This window comes from Pyrus communis, chromosome 12 (assembly GCF_041283825.1).
Source record: "Pyrus communis isolate YQ-2024b chromosome 12, ASM4128382v1, whole genome shotgun sequence".
In the NCBI taxonomy this organism is placed as follows: Eukaryota; Viridiplantae; Streptophyta; class Magnoliopsida; order Rosales; family Rosaceae; genus Pyrus; species Pyrus communis.
In genome coordinates, this window is record NC_142576.1 from 17712897 (window position 1) to 17720457 (window position 7561).

A 7561-nucleotide genomic window follows, 5' to 3' on the forward strand; every position below is an offset into this window, starting at 1 on the left:
ATGCCTAACACCTTAAGAGTGGGTTGAGAACCACATGGATAGTGTTAAAGAAAGACTCAGCCTAAAAAACTGTTATGTTACAACACACACACACACACACACACACACACACACACACACAGGACTAGAAACAATAAATAAATGGACTAGTCTGGTGTGCTCCTAAACTATCTTGACATTATATGAGTCAAAAGGGTTTGCTGCTCAGGGGGTTGGAGGCTTGCTTGTCTGCTCTGTAGTGGGCTTTGTGGAGCGCTCGTGGTGAAGTAGGACGAAAGCAACACTGCCCACAAGCTCCTCAACCACACTGGTCTCGTTAACTAGCTTTTTCTACACAGAGTCATCCTCACTCCCGACATCTAAATCATAGTCAAGGTGGACCATCTTCACCTTCTTGTAGAATTCCATATATTCTTGAAAGGGTGGAGTAGAGCAATGAAGTTAACACTTGCAAGGGTTTTCAAAACGTCATCCATGTCTAGATTGCTACTGGAAAAAGTGTCGTTCAAGGCTTTTTTGCAGACCCTCATTTTCTCCAGCATGACCTGAACATCCTTGGCCTCTCCTAACGCAAGAGCAGTTTGGAGTTGGCATGTGGCATTCTCTTTCAACTCCCTCCCTGTTGGAACCAAATACATGCACTACCGTAAATGGTGGAGATGCACAAATCTAAGAAACCTATAAAAGAGTAAATAATCGTAAGTACGCTTGAGACCTGGGGGTGTGTGCCGGCCAAAAGCTCTTCAACGGTCAACCTACTAAGCAAGTATAACACTTATTGAGAACTAGCTGATTCCGTTCCGGATCAAATCAAATGTCTTGCGAAACAAGCATGGCCATTCTAGTAGAGTCGCTTAGACTTCTTATGTTGTCCTAGAACAAGGTGATGGTGGCATTGTTGCTTCGTTAATCTAGCTCCACTCAAAATTGTTGAGTACATGACCAGACTTCTAAGGTAACTTATTTAGATCAACCTTACTCTAGTCTTAAAAGATCATGGTTTCACAAATGCCCGTAACTATGCATCTGAAAGACATTTATTCCCTTTTGAGGATGGATAGTTATCCACAGACTATACCTTTTGAAGTAAGCTGGAATATATACCATTTGGTCTTCTATCTTCATATGGTGATCCAGTCCTTTATGAAGTAATGGAGATGCTTTGATTTCAGACGTGCGGTCTCAAACATTGTGCCATAAAGTTTTTAATGATTAGGACCATTGTACATGCACATTTTGCAATGAGCAGCCATTTGTATCTTTGAGTGGCTTCAATCTTCACATATTCTAATCTCGAGGTGAAAAGATTTTCATCTTCAACAGTGACGTCTCTTAAAGCCTTGTCATAAAATAGCACCTTCATGATTGAAATCCTCCATATTTTCCTCATTTGTTTCGTTTAGTTCACATCATAATCCCTTGTCCTTTGTTTCACAACTCTTTTTCCAACCCAATTTTCTTGATATCTAGAATTCTCAAACCAAAAACTTACTTTTATCATGTTAATCTTTGCCAAATAAAGCTAGGCAACACAAAATTAAGCCATAATCTCATAATAGGGTTCCTTGCTTCTTGTAACTTGTTCATAACATTCATTCCTATGTGGCATCGTCCTCGTTGTCTCTGCACACGGGCTCAGTCTCAACAAAGTATTGGAATTCTTTAGAGGCCTCTTCACCTTCCTTTGGGCGTAGATGCCAATGATGAGTGAATTGCATCAAAGTTGACGATCTAGGCCAAATCTACTTTGTACTCTTCATAGGAGAACTCACAAGCCAAGGGTGAGGGCCTGTCTTCGCCAATCAATTGTACATTTTCGTGCCCTTTTCATAGGACTTTGATGATAATCATGTGTTTGCTTGAATCTTTTCTTTTTTCACATCCCTTGCTTCTTTGTCCACAGAATAAAATTTTAATCCGATAAATCTTTCCAAAGCAAAAGAACTTTAAGAGAAAATGAGTAACATAGTGAAATATGAGTAAGCTTATGGGCTCGGGGCTGTTGAGTCTATGACTGGATATCTGAGGTAGACGTATTCGAATCAGCCTTACTCTGGCATTAGAAAATCATGGTCTCACACTTCCCAAGAGCTCGGACCTATCCAACAGCTAAGCATTGTCCTTCTTGATGAACTATATAGCCTTGTTGGACTATTCAAGCACAAGGTCATTGGCCTTCAAAGTGTCCATCAACTGCTGCATATCCTGCTCCTAACGAACGTTGCCTCTTCTTGTGCAAGAGTTTCTTAAGCTCCTGATAGTAGGCAAATAGAACCCTTAGGAAGAAAAATAGTTAGTATCATTTCATAATAGAATTTTACTCAAAAAAAAAAAAAAAAAAAAAAAAAAAAAAAAGAATGGCTCACATATGGAAAAATACTCACCCCCAAGAAAGCATGCAAGAGACTCAGAGTTTAGGGTCCTAACAAGGCGTGTAAGTGCGCTTGAAGGGATGTCACTTTGTTGCCACATGTCAGTTAAAGAACGGAAGTGCAGCTAGCTTGTCAAGTTTACGTTTTCGGTGCATTAAATGCAAGGGTGGGGGAAGACTCGAACCCAGGGACCCAGGGCTCATTGAGTGCCTATATAAGGAGGATAAATACTCCATAGAACAGGTTGAATGAATTGAGAGAGAAATGAGACTATGTTTAGCTAAGCGCTATTTGAATCCTCTTATTCAATATATACGAAAGATTCAGTGGACGTAGCCTATTACTAAAACCCGAGCTCACTAAGGGTTGATACATGACCATCCTGGTCTTTGTAAACCTCACTAGTTTTGAGCATTAACACTTGTTGCTTCTTATTAGCCATGTCTTCAACAAAAAGAAAAGCACATATCTCAATTGCTGGCAGGGATTCTTCATCCTGTTTATTCTTGCTATTTTGGCATGCATAAATTATGCGAATTCATCGTCAAGTTAGGAGTCAATCTTGATCGTCTTTGCCAATCCAATCACACCAAGAACAATCATATAGTTTCAACTAGTTTAGGGTGGACAATCTGACAAATAGACATCCACATGAATTAGCTTATCAGCTCCTCAAGGAAGGAAGATGTATACATAAGAAAATCGTGTGCAATGAAAAAGGTACTGTTAATAATTCCGTAGGTACTAAACTCATCAAACGAAGACCCAATAACTTATTTGGCCTTTTCAATAATACCAAACAATCCAAACACAATAAAAACTCACCGAAGCCATCGAAAAAGATAAATTAGGGTTTTCAAGGAGTTAGTGTAATTAACCCGAACAATATAGGGCATTCATATTTATTATCGAAGGTGAAACGAAGATCCGGTGTGATTGACCAAACTGGTTTAATTAGTCCATTATAGATGGAATCTAACCTTCCTTTTAAGTAGCATAACAACTCATAGTTGTTTTTAATACAAGCGATATGTTTTCTAAACTACATTAAGAGGGTGGGAGAAGGATTTACTAGGAAGATCATAACTACTAGAGCAATCCACCATTTACCTTATAATTACATTGTTTAATCTTTATTTTTACATTTTTCACATTAAACCACGTGGTTTTATTTTGGAGGCAAAACGAACCAGGCTTCAAAGGCTTCAAAAGTTTTCGTTTATATAGTGTATTTCTATTTAATTAGTATTAATTGCAATGTATGTCATGACATGTTTACTTATAAGGATGAGAATACAATATATGTGATCATTTTTCATTCCTGATAAATCATTTGTTTACTAACACAAAAAAATTGAATGAATAAGGGGGTCTTTTGTTAACAATATGTGTTCCATTATTGCTTATTATAACACGGGGTTAGAATCGGGAGACACTCTTTTTTGACACACATTTTATAGGATCTACTTCATAATGTGTTTTAATGATTTAACTATCTATATTTTTAAGTCTTATCTCAAAGATCAGTTTTATCAAATTCACCTAAATCTGAAATCAAATTACCGTTAGATTAAATGATAGTTTTTTTAGTGTTTTTAAACCGTATTCGTCTACTTTTTTCACTACAAATAAATGTCTTACAAGTTTCAGATTTATCTTTTTTTTTTTTCAAGGATTATCTATGAAAGGTGAATTGAAATGTAAGTGGTTCGAATCCTTGAAAATTTTTATGGAGTGGACTCTATAAAATGTGTCAAAATGCATGTTAAAAAATAGGTATCTCCCGATTCTAACCTTTTAACAAGATATCATTATTAGTTAAAGTTGTATGTTTATTCCGAACATGAACAATTGATGTGTCATTCTTTTAGAGAGCTATTAGACCCAACCCATTGTCTTATTTTCTCACCCACGTTATAATCCCACCCACCTTAAAAAGTTAAAAAAATAAAATGTTATTTTCCCACCCACTATTATTTCCAAAATAACCTTTAATATATATGTACATATAAAATTATAAAATTGTCTCTTAAAAAATATAACAAATAATATGTGAATGAAAACCACTAATGACACACCCCGACTGAAATCAGGGTGTGTTGGCCGTCACGCGAAGGTGACGTAACCATGTGCACAGTGCGGAAGCTAAGAATAATAATAAAAGTACGAATAAATAAAAACTGAGCTATACACTAAGTAGATAACATACATGTGCAAGCGTAAGTGTGAAAAATAATATTCAGAGCACAAAAGACCTAGTGCAGTCCAGAGGAACAAACACTATCGAAACATACCTAGAGTGGTCCAACACTGGTGATAATCTGTCAGATATGCCAAGAATCCCTCGAGAGCCACCAAAAGAGCAATCCAAACTAGAACCTGGAAGGGCGCAAAACAGAAAGTATGATTGGGCAAAAACAAAGTTTTTCAAAACCATTTCATTAACAAAGTTCTAATCCCCTAGTTGTAAAACTTGTATAGTTTTCCCAGAAAAATAGAATATAAACACATATAGAAAACATGCTCATAAATATGCCATGTCGAATGCCTCTACATAAAAATGTAAGTACTCAGGTAATGTCAATCAATGTCATGTAATCTATCAGCTGGAGTCACCTAATGTGACCTGTACGGCTGAATCTAGAGCTCAAATCTCCAACTCACTAACTATACCTGCACACGAGTCGGAACCACCTAAGGTGGTCTGTACGACAGGACTGGGTGTAAATAAATACGCACAAGTGCTACGATCACATGAAGACTGGGCGAATAATCGTGGGTCACCTACGAGTCGGAACCACTTATAGTGGTCTGTACGATAGGACTGTGCACCTAACTTGGATCCAAGATGAGCATGTGGTGCGGGAGGTGAACATCACGTGAAGGACTGTGCCCTACTTTGGGCGGGAGCACTAACACCGGGGGTGCAGGTTATGAGCTCTCTATGCATCTCATATCACTACTAATCACAAACATAAACCATAACTTACCTGGCACTTACCTGTGCGTCCGCAGCACCAAACATATATATATATATATATATATATGCAAATACTAATGCATCATTAAATAGGCAAACGCAATGCATGGCATTTAAAACATATAAACGTTTCATTTCATTTTCTGGGAAAATCACAAGTATATAGGTATATACGGAAAACCAAAAGCCCACTCACTGGTATGTAGAAGGGTCGTAACCCTCTTGCCTCGAGTGACCGCGCTCGTCCTAAGGATAGGTCTCACCTATATGCGAAACAACTATAAAAACGTTAATTTAAAGCACATAACCCAAACTAGGTAATAACTTATCATACAATGCTCAAATGGGGTGTATGAATACACCAACGTGATCTACTCAACCTCACGAACATCCCTATATTTTAAAAATAATTTTCTAACGTCGTACGCGCCCCCATGCGGCGGCCAAGGCACGACCACACGCGCCGTCCACGTGCAGGCACGTGCTTGGCACACTGACGGCGTCAGTTAACGCCGTCAGGAATATTTCGTTAAATCTAACAGATTCCGTTAAAGTTAACCTAACGCCATTAGAAATATTCCGTCCAAATTGACGGACTATTCCGTCATCTTCTCCGACCAACCTCTGGCGCCGTCGCCGTCGCCGGAAAACTGGAAAATTTCTGAACTTCATTTCTCACTCGTTTTTCACCCAAATTTCACGAAATTGGTACCAAAATGAAGCTTATAACTAGAGGAACAAAACCTTACCACTTTCAAGCACAAAAACCAACGGAATCTCGCCGAAAAAACCTCACCAAATCTGGCCAAACCTGCAACTCACGATCCCGACGTCCAAAACCTTCAAACGAACCACCCCGAGCTTCCTAAGGACCTCACCAAGCTTCCTACAACCCTGAAATTCCCAAAAACACAAGATTTTACGTGTGCATGAACAGTGACCAAATCGGGTATCTCGAGTTCGACGTGAAAACAAGGCTTTCCTTACCTGAAATGGGTATGGTTGAACTCGTATGAAGATCATGAACACAATGGTCTAAGTCTACACCACGATCTACAACGTTTTCGAAAGATTTGATCTTGTCCGTACGAAGAAGAAGAAGGGAAAGAGAGAGACAGGGATACGGGACAGGGAAAGGATGAGAATGAGTGTGGGTGTGTGTGTGTGTGTGGTCCAAAAATAGCCAACCAAAACCCCAAAATGACCACACAACGAAACAAAAACACTAGGGGCGAAACCGTCATTTCACCCCTACGGTACAAATAATCCGGGACGAGCTGTCACAACTAAGGTCTACAAATTCAAATGGAAACGACAGAGGTATCCAAATTCTAAAGAATTTGACAACGATAAATTTAAAAATACGATGGATAAATTCACACAACCTATACAAAAATTATTCTTCTACCTTTTCAATGGAAACATAATCTTCTACCTCTTCTGTAGAAGCGTCATCTTCTACCTGTTCAATGAAAAAGTCATCTTCTAAGACCATACTATTTTTTTACTTTCTCTGAATGAAAGGAGATGAAAATATGAGTTAGGGTTTAAGGTAGACAACTTGTCTCCCATGCCCAACCTATTTTTCTTTTAAATTAAGCAAAACAAGATAATTAATGTCCGCATCAGTCTTTTTGTAAATGGACAAATTTGTAATTAAAACAAACATGACATGACCTCTTTAAACAGACATGACCTCTTTAAACTAATATGACTTCAAAAGTTATGTACTTTCGATTAAATTGAACAGGTGCAATTCTCTCTCTATATATTGATAACATTGGAAGAAGAGAAGATTCATTCAGAAATTTGTTGTCTACATAATTTCCTTGCTCTCTCTTCTCTCTCCATCACATTCATACAATTTCTTTGTAGTTATTTCTAAGGGAATAGGGTTTAGGGTTTATGGTTTCGCTAATCAAATATTCCTTACTTTGTTGTACCCTGGTAGACCTGGCAATTTCGTACACGACCCATTAACACGACAAGTAAACGATATGAAAATAACGGGTTTCGAGTCTACACAATAACTAATCGAGTCGTTGTCAGGTCACACAATAAAAACCTGTTAATAACAGGTCCTTAACAGGTTTACACCAGCGTGACACACGGGTCACCTTAGGGGTGGACAAACAGGTCTAGGAACCGCGGGTCGGGGCGGATAATCACGCTTCAGGATGGGTACGAGCCGGTTCTTAATTTTTGAAAA